Consider the following 10,627-nt stretch of genomic DNA (forward strand, 5'->3'; position numbering starts at 1 on the left):
TGGCTACCAAGGACAAGTGACCACCACCTGCAATATAACAAAACTCAGCCCATCAGAAGACCTTTGTTACTGTTTCCCCTGATTCCTTGCTCTACCCTTACTCCATTCATTGCCAGCTGAAGTAAATACAGTTCCTTCAGCCTTTCCTAACAGAGCAGTTGCTCTCTGCACCTGCCCACCACATTTCTTAGCTGCCAGTGCCCACAGCTGGATGCAGTAGCCAAGCAAAGCCCCTGCTGGGAGCAGGGACATCTCAGCTCCTGCTGGTCAGACCAGCCTGGAGGGAGGCACAGGGAGAGGCTGAGGGACAGGGGCTGGCTCGGCCCGGAGCTGAAACAGCTTTGGGTGGACCCAACAGCAGCCCCTAAAGAGAAGGTTATGGACAAGAGGGAGCCAGGCTGCTCACAGCCTGCTGGGAAGACAAGGGGCAATGGGCATGAGGTGAACCATGAGTTTCAGATGGAATATAAGGAGATATTATTTCCCTATGAAGACACTCAAACAGTGGGATGGGCTGCCCAGAAAGGCTGTCTGGTCTCAGTCTCTGGAGGTTTTCAAGACCCAACAGAATGAAACTCTGAGCAACCTGGTCTGATCTCACAGCTGGTCCTACTTTGAGGGGGAGGTTGGACTGGACACCTCCTCACATCCCTCCCAGCACTATGTCACCTGTGGTTCTGTGATCCTATGATATTCCAGATGACAAAATCAGATACATATGCTGTATAAGCCACTCCCCATAGAGAATATACATTTAAACCTGAAGCCGAAAGATGTTTGACACTGAGCTCATGAGGTGTATAGGAGAACCTAATTCAGTGCAGTATTCCCAGGTTAGAGTATGCTTCGAGACGAAGCCTACCAAAAAGATTAATTTTGGTGAAAAGCCTTGGAAATCAGACTGATATCACTGCTTTGAAATCTAGTCTATTAAAAAAATCGAAGTGGTTTCAAAGATTATGCCTACTAAATGCCTTTTGCCACCACTAGTGGTTTCACAATCTTGTCCTCCCACTTTATTGCAGTATTTTCTCACCTCTTGCATGAAAGTCTCACCAGTGTGGGGAGCACCAAAAAAACCCCAAACAGCTAGAGAAAGGAGACAAGCAGTGAACCTCATTAAGCCCATAGTGTTGTTGAGGGTTTGAAGTAAACAAACAGGAAGGATGTTTCCTTGAATTACTTCGAGTTCTAGTACACCGAAGAGATAGTTTTGCCCATATTAGGTTAAATATTTTCAGAATTGTTTTTTCAACTGGTGTTTCTTAAAGTGGCATCTTGAACCACTCACTGCCTACAGAGAGCACACCAGAGTCTGCAACAAGCCCTGGTTCCTGACTATCTTGGCAGTAGAACCACAAAAATTACACCACCACCACCTCCTCTACATAAACCAGGCTGTCACATCTGATTTTGTAATCGCAGCTTTTATGAAACTTTGCTGCAATAGCACTGAGTGACTGCACAGTAAACTGTGCTAAATGTCAGCACTGGATAACTAGAAGCTGTCAAAATCCTAGGTTAGGCTCAGAAGTCAAAGCTTTCTTTTTACATTTTTAACCCGTGAGCAACAAATGGTGGAGGAAAGAGAAGCCTCCAAAAAGGTTTTAAAAAGTGAAACATAAACATTAAATATTCTAGTGTCAATATTATTAAAATAGCATCAGGCATGTATAAAAAAAAAAAAAAAAAAAGTTGTTGCAGGTAGGAAGTTATGTGTCTCCATGCACGTATAAAACTCAGAGCAGGCATTACATTTCCCTCTTCCCAGGGCTGCCTTTGGGGGCTGAAGGAGATCTCTGCCCCTGGATCTGGCCAACCTTCCTCTTCCCCACTCTTGTTTGCAACCAGGGTTCAGGTGAGCAAAGAAGCTGACTCCTGAGCTCTATCCATGGGGAAGTCCAGCTTTCCCTTCCCTCCCCCAGCCCCTCCCATCATCTGTCGAGGGAACTTCCACCCTCTGGAGAAAACATCATGAGCTTTCCAGCATGTTTCCAGATGTTCATTATTTTTCTTTATGTAAGGGCTTTCTGAAAGGCACCTCAGGCTTTGGGAAGCCAGCTGTCAGCCAGAACTTACTGGTACCTAGCCACATGCAGGTGAACCAGCCCAAGGAGCATGACAACCACAATAAATTATTACCATACACTTCCCCTCCTACCCCCTGTGTCTATATCATCAACTTAAAGTGCAGCCTCTTCACCGTAGGAACTTCCTCTTGCTACGCATTTGTTCCATGGCTAAAGGAGCAGGATGCAGCTGTCAGCCTGTCACATCTTGTGGGACATGAACTTACTGGGTTGTTCCCTCACGCTCTTCTGCTGCAGAGCTGCCTCTCATGCTCCTGCAAGGCTGTGCTGCAGCTCCCCGCTTGCCCCCTGCACCCTCCTGTGAGCCCTGCTAGCCCCACGTAGTATTGATATGCCCACATCTTGGAGCTGGTAGGGGAGATCCAAAGGGAAAGAGGCAGTGATAAGAGCAACTGAGCATTCATATCCTCATGGGCCTTACAAATGGCTTTGGAGAAGCCTGCGTGGGAGGCAGGTGCAGAGGCAAATCTGCAGCCCCGCTTTGGGCACCCCCTTTCCAGGATCTGCTGGCAGCTGCCCACTCCCAGCATAAGGCTTGTGTGGAGACTCAGATGCCAAGTCATGCCAAAGATCCATGGTCAGTTTTGGAGGCTCTGGAGTCGCTAAAGTCACTTGGTTTGCTCAGCCTGGAGAAGAAGACTCTAAGACGAAACCTCAGAGTGGTTTGCAGCTTCCTCACTAGGGGAGGAGGAGGGGCAGGTGCCGATCTCTTCTCTCTGGCAACTGATGACAGAACCCAAGGGAATGGCAGGGGCGGTTTAGGTTGGACATTAGGAAAATGTTCTTCATCCAGAGGGTGGTGGAACACTGGAACAGGCTCCCCAGGGAGGTGTCACGGCCCCAAGCCTGACAGTGTTCAAGAAGAGACTGGACAACACCCTCAGACACATGGTGTGAACGGTGGGGTTGTCATATGCAGGGACAGGAGTTGGACTCGATGATCCTTGTGGGTCCCGTCCGACTCAAGACATTCTGTGATTCTATGATTCTAAATATTCTGGTACAAATGAAAAGTCATGATAATTTACTGCATGGATTACATACCATCTTGCTTCCATATGTATATGTGTATGTGGGCAAGCACCAATCTTGCATTCAAATCTATTAATGTTTCCAAATACACAAATACCATGGAAAGATAAATATATGAAGCCTACATCACCCTTCAAGACCAAGTCTGTAATGCTTGCAAATCCTCAAGCTCCCACTGGAGTCAAGGGAAATACAGCAAGCACAAAAAGTGCACATTGTTCAATAGATACTTCTTTCTTTGCCTTCATTGCTGCATGATGGGCTCATGTGAGCCAGCTGTTAGCTCTCCACTCCCAATGTTTAGGCAGTAACAGAGGGGAAGCAAAACAAAATGTGACCTAAACCCCTGGAAACACGCAAGTATATCTAAACAGCTGGGGTGGAAGAAGCTTTTTTCTCCTTGTTGTCCCCCGTTCCCTCGCCGGGGTTTCATGGTCTGCATCTCCCACAGAGGGATTGCTGGGTGAGAGAGATTGCAGCCACCAGAGGACATATTTGAATTATTTGGAAGTCTTGTGAAATTTGTATACAAAACTGTTCATCTAATTGCTGCAATTTGGAAAGCTGAAACTTTCCAAGGCTTGTTCTTCTTCTTTTTTTTTTTTCGCCTTACAATGCACCTTCTTTTTCCTGACTTGCAGGCCTCATTTAAACATGCATGAGGAGCATTTTCTGTAGTCGACTGAGCACACTGCAAACATTGCATCAGTTCATTCTGAGGGACAGTATCTGTGTCAGTGACAGGTCTCTTGATGTCTCATATGGACAAACTTTCTGTCTGACCTTACTCTGGGAAGGGGCCAGGGGAACCAGAAGGCACCCATTCATACCTTAATCCACCTCACACAACAAATGCAGTATTGCATGGCCTCTCCTCCCCTCTGCTATCCTCCTCATACACCTATCCTACCACCTCAAAAATGAGGATAGCAAACAGCCACCATTTAGACCCTGTTTTACAGTCGGGGAAATTACAGCAGATTTTGTTTGTACAGGCAGTTATCAAAATGCAACCCCTTTTGCAACAAAACTGCTCTTATTTCATGTGCCACTTTCACATTCTGGTTTTGTTTCCTCTCTCTGTAATTTACTCAGCAGGGGAGAAAACGTATAAATTTCCTGTGCCTTCTCACAGCACTTTTTGCCCTTGAAAGCTCAGAGCAGCGCTCAGCGAAGTGGTGCTCCCCGGGATCAACACGGGAGCGGCACCACCAGCGCCGGGATCTGCAGGAAGCAATGAAATTGCATTAACGTGGCAGGGGTGTGATTTAGGAAATCTCTCGTTGTCACATACCTTGGAAAATAACAACCACAAGACCCGCAAGGAGTAAGAGTGATAGCAGCAGTTGATAGCGGTATCTTTACAATTCAAGCTAAAAAAAAAAAAAAAAAAAAAAAGCCCAAAACAGCCTTTCATTGTTTCCCAGGGCTGGTCTCTTGCCACTTGAAATAAAGTACGGGAGCAATATACTGTTCTCCAGGGGTTAATGTTACATTAATCAGAACTGACAAGCATGAAAATCATTCTTTGTTGTCTTTAAATTGCTAATTTAAGATTGAAATCTAAAACGCTTGAGCACTGATCGTTAACACTGACGCTCAGACAAAACCCAAGTACAATCTTCCCTCCTATGGGCCACTACACAATTGTTTTACATTTGGTTGAGAAAACAAATGCAAAGTCTGTAACTAAATCCTAATGTATCATTTAAGTGTTTCCATTCACAGGCTTTCCTTGGCTAAACTTCAACGAATTGTACTACAATTTAATTGAAAAGCGGCATTTGCACAGGCATTTCCATCTGAAGGCAGAAATACCGGCGTTGTATCGTGCAGCGCAATGGCAGCAATAATTCCCCCAAATCCAAACAATTTTTTCGCAGGTTTGATTTTTCCAGTTGCAGAGGTATTTTAAGGAGCTGATTCTCCACTGAGGTAAGCAAGCAAAGCTTGAGATACTCAGTAACAAAAAGCTTATTTAAAAAGCTTATTAAAGTGTAAATAAACCACTAAAGGGTAAACTCAGCGCAATGAAGACAGGAAACAGATAAAATCAGGGGGAATTAAGTGCCATCAAATGTGCGGCTACAAAACTGGAAAAAAAAAAAAGTTACTTATCAGTAAAACAAATTGGATAAGCATGCCCTCCTTCTGTCTCTTTAAAGGAATTATAAATTGTGATAGAGGCCAAGTGAAGTCCAGTTCAGGTCTATTGACAGCCGCAGGTACCACTGGAGTCCATGGGCATACCCACTAGCAGCTGAAATAAGCTGAATCTTCAGCTTGGCTGAAGCAAACCTAAAATCTTTTTGGACCTTTAAGTCCAAACCTATCAGTGGATCTTGTTTGTTTTGGTCTTTTGTGATAAGGAAGGAGGAACACGGACACTCTATGTGACTGTAGTGATGCTCTATCTGAGGTTTGGGAGGATGGAAATAGGAGAGGGGCTGGGGGCAAAGCAAACTGTGCCTTCATTCTTCCCTCTGAGGAGCCAGTGAACTACAGTAGCTGCGATATCCACCATCCAGAGTGAAGAATGACACATTTATCACAACCCAGCACTTTGATTTTCTTTGCAATTACAGTAAAGCAGGGTTGAGCTATGCAGACATACTTACCACATCCATTGACCTCGATGGGAGATCCATAGCAAATCTTAGGGCAGAACTTTGCCACACAAAAGACGTGTTAAAGACACAAGCACTGTCATGCAGAACAAGCTCTCAGCGCAGAAGAAAAGGGCTCAGCATTTGCCCAAGGAGTGGGGTCATGCACTGAGGGGGCTTTGTATTCTGGGGAGGACATGGGACGATGGCTCCGCAGGCTCATGCAGAGCAAAGGCGGAGGAATAGAGGGCTTAGGGAAACATAAAATGAATATGGGGTTTAGGCAGAGAGAAAATGTGAGAGATTCTGAGCATTCTCTCATCTGGCAGCTGCATCCAATATATGAAGGTGCATATGGGCAGTGCCTGCAGAGGAGGTCCCCTGTCTTTCCTTCTGGTCGATAGAGTAGGAGTGTAAAACTGCCCTTGAAATATGAGTTAATCAGAGTGACATTCCTTTCTTTTTTAACCCAAACATCACTAAGAAATCTGCATTCTGGTGCCTAGACTCAAAGTCTGATCTAATGAGAGTATAACAAAATCAGATGTCCATCATGCTGCATGCTTCTTCGCAGCACCCCTTGGGTGTAGCAGAAGACCAGGTCCCAGTAGAGCAGGTGAAGAAAATATTGACGTGTGTTTTCAGTGGGATATGTTGGACTCAGAGTCCTAGGGAATGACTCCCGAGTTTGAAAATAAAATTAAAAAAATAATATCACTGTATGCTTGTCCTTACAAAGAGCAGTAGCAAGATTTCCTTGATACATCTCTTGCATTAAATTCTGCCTCTTGACACTTTCAATGCATGTTTAGTTGGTTTATATGAAAGACTGTCAGGATGACGACCTGTCTGACCATATTTAGTAACAATATTTGTGTTAAGAGCTGGGACTCAGAAGCTCACCAGCAGCACAAGGAGAGCAAACCAAATGCCTAATAATGAAAAGGAACCTTAGTGTCTCAGATCTTTTGATTAAAATCAATAGCACCTGCCTAAACAACAGTTTGTAATTTTTTAACTTCTATTTCAAGCTGTTTAAAAAATGAGACATAATAAGAAAAAAAAAATCCAAAGTGTCATTAAGCATTTTGGAGTATTTAACATTGTCAATAGGCCTTCAAAGGCCTGGGCCAAACTACTTCCTCACTGTTAAACCATTTTAGCCATGGGCATGGCTTTGTCTGCATTTGTGTGGAAAAAACAAGGTGAAGAAGTGAAATTGAATGGGAGGAAAAGAAGAGGAATAAACATGGCATTAACCTTGACAGTGACAATTTTCCCTAAAATCAGCATTAAAATGAGTATTTTCTGGTTTCTTTATTCTTTGGTAGAAAAATAGGGAAATTCTTGGAAAAATATCTGATGATTAATAATGTTATATTTACACTTTACATTTTTTTGCTTGGTTTTAAACCTGCAGATCACTTAAAGACTCGGGAACCCTCCCAAACATTCACCACATTTGTGAAAAATACATCTTTACAAAATGTGTCTTCTATGTTTGAACCCAGTTGAAGTACAATGAAGTGAGTAGGGGTGGGATCCAGTGCACCAGGCAGACACCCAAACCCTGCACATAGGTTAAGTGCAGGATACAATTGCTTAAATATAAGGCATCTCTCATCACTGAGGGACCTGGGCTGGGGAGAGGTGCCAAGCTCCAGGAAGGTCTGGTCCTTCTGCAGAACTTCCATCATGCCAGTCAGCCTCCAAAGATGCCTTTGGTGCCCACAGCCACCTCTAACACATCTGCATTCCTGTTAAAATCAATGGAGACCCAAGGTTTGATTCAGTTGCCTACATGTTGGCATCTAAAGCAATGCAAGAACTCCTAAGGTATCTTAGATGTCTCCCCGGAGCTAGCAGATATGGCAGAGGACATATGGGACCTGAGGTCTTTCCAGAAGGGTTAGCCTCAGACCAGATAGGACATCCCACAGCCTCTCAAGTGGCATTAGATGTTCACAGAACTTATTGAACTCTTGGTTAGTATATTCAAAGGAGTCTAGTGATTGATTCATTTAAGGAACCTTCAGCTATCTGCTGAGGGTCAGCCTGAAGAGATCTCTAGTGCTTAGTTCTGCTGTCTAGGTTATAGGTAACTCCATCTTGTCTCCAGATGCTGCTCCAGAAGGGCACTACAGTCCTGTAGGTTGTGTGCCAGGTTGGCCAGCCCTGTCTGAATGTCTCACATACCAGAAGTACCTCAGATACAACTTATCCAAGGAACCTGCCCCCCCAACTCTATGGTGAATTAAAATACTTAGCTCTTAAGTAGACACCAACATGTACGTTCTTAATCTTGAACTGACCTGCAGCCCAAGAGTTTCACATGTGCCAGAGAACATCCTGTGTTATTTTCAGAGTCATGCCCACAGAGAATTTATCTTTGAGTGCTGAATCTCTTAGTAGATAAATGGAAGTATTTTGGTTGTATCAAGGAACAGGGCAACACAACAAACACTCAGTGTAGGTGTTGCATGAAGGTAAAGATGCAAATACTACCAAACATGCAAAAGTTGGTGTGTATGTATACCAAGCTTTTAGAGGAGCTTTCCAAGATTCCCCCTTTTATGTGCTCTTTTAAAATGCTCCCACAGTTTTAGAAAAAAATTTTAAAAACCTTCTATTTATCATCTAGGGTTTGAACTGGAAACCATCAAACTACTCATATTAATCTATGCAACTTTATGATTTATTATCACTCCGCTCATCTCATCTATTTTCTGTGCCTCAGATGTGCAATTAACTCCATATTGTCAGACCCGTCTGCTTATGGCTACACAGGACATGTCTGTACTGTCATAAAAGCACAAATTCCCTGATCACCAATACTGCCTTGCGCTTCAAGGAAGCCGTCTGGCTCTCCAGGAGGAGAAACTTCATATAGAAGCAGTTCGAACTCAAATCATTTCCTGATGCAAGCAGCATGGATGCAGGCAGCTTGAGACCAGAGCGGTGACAAATGTGACCTCGCATCCGAGCAGGGTGGCTGCCAGGGTGACATCATACCCTGCAAGCACTGTGGACGTGCAGGGGCACCACCCCTGACTGGGGTGCTGCAAACAAGTGACAGCTTCCACATCAGCAACAGCAAAAGGTGGCTCCACATTTGTTTAAAGCTCGCTTTTCATGTTTTTAACTTACATAAGGCTTTCTCCTTGTCCCTCCCTTTTTGCCAGTTCTGAACACTCAAACCACAAAACCAGACTGATGCAATACAAACCTAGTGGAAACACAGAGGTACATGCATCCAGTCTTTACTGATATGCTGTGTCACATCAACTGTCCTTTCAGATCATGGAATCACAGAACAGTTTGGGTTGGAAGGGACCTTCAAAGGTCATCCAGTCCAACCCCCTGCAATGAGCAGGGACATCTTCAACTAGATCAGGTCGCTCAGAGCCCCATCCAGCCTGACCTTGAATGTTTCCAGGGATGGGGCATCTACCACCTCTCTGGGAAACCTGTTCCAGATGGACTCAGAAGGTTTGGTTAATCTACCCCTTTGTTGTTCATGAGTATCAAAACCTATTACTATTTTATAATTATGTTTGTATTTGACAGCAATTTAAAATTTTAGGCATTCTTAAAAATGTAGATGCCTCATTTGAAATAACAACTTACGATGCATCCGTCAAAAAGACCGTGTCAGTATCTTTTCAGTTTCGTGAATGCGTTAAGTGCACACAGTGTATATAATGCCAAGTACCGCTTAAAAATACATTAAAACAATTTGCCATGTTAGAAAGGTTTTAACATTGAGTCAGAGGTGGTGTTTTCCTCTCCAGAGAATGTTTTTACACATGACAGTAAGACAGGAGGTTGCATTGCTTTTAGGGATTTATTACATTCGCTTGCTTCTTGGCAGTATATTCTATATCTGGCATCAATTTTCATAAATGCCCAATGAATTTTAAATTTAATTACACATGGGAAATCAATCTCTGCCTCGATAAATCACAACATTCTAGCTGTAATGTCTGGGTGGTGGAAAGGAGCTGGGTCTTATGTGTGTCCCTAAGGCTCAGGACTTCTCTTACCAGCCTTGAATGTTTTTAATGTGACCATTATTTAGGAGAATAAATGAAACTGTGAGAAAGGTTACAGGAAGGTGAATAATTTTAAGCAGGATGTCCCTAAAGGCACACATGAAGCAGGATAGACGTGGTAAAAGCGGCACATAGCAATTTTTATGATTTACCTGTTATGCCGAAAGGCTGCCCTAACCCAATAAAGGTATGAAATGTGCTTATTGAAAATCAGCTGAAATGTTGCCCACTTACACAGGGGACCCACTCACCCCCCCCCCCGAAGGGAAAAAAAAAAAAGAAAAAAAATGAACTTTATCTATTTTGTGTTAAATCAGATATTGCAGAGATAGCAGAGACATGGTAAATCTCTAGAACAGGGTTTAGAAAGATAGGTGCTGTTTGGTGAAAGAAAAAGAGGTAGCACTGTGCATTAGAGACATGACAGGCTACCAAAATATAAAAATAGTATAAATAAATAAGATTTTTTTTGAGGATTGTAATCAGTTTGGTAACGGCTGCTAAAAGTGGCCATTTAGGACATAAAGGGAGTTTCATGGCAAGGCCTCAGGCTGTGTCTGAATGAATAATCGTCTCTGGAAAGGGGTTAAGCATATGCATGGCTGAGAGCCACCATTTCCCGTTCACATTGCTGCCCTCAGCCTTCCTGTGAGCAGCCCAGGATCCAAGTCTCCCCTGGATGCTTTGGAAAACCAGGATTTGGGATTATTTCTCAGTGCCTTGAAGGGAAATACCTCGAGCCTCACCTAGACTTCATCTACCCAGACCGCATGGACAAGACCTCCAGTGTGTGTGGAGGTATCAGGAGGTTGGGTTCTTCCCCTCCAGAGACTTACTGAGCTGAGGA

The sequence above is a fragment of the Streptopelia decaocto genome (assembly GCF_964273445.1).
Source record: "Streptopelia decaocto genome assembly, chromosome: 1".
NCBI classification, from domain to species: domain Eukaryota; kingdom Metazoa; phylum Chordata; class Aves; order Columbiformes; family Columbidae; genus Streptopelia; species Streptopelia decaocto.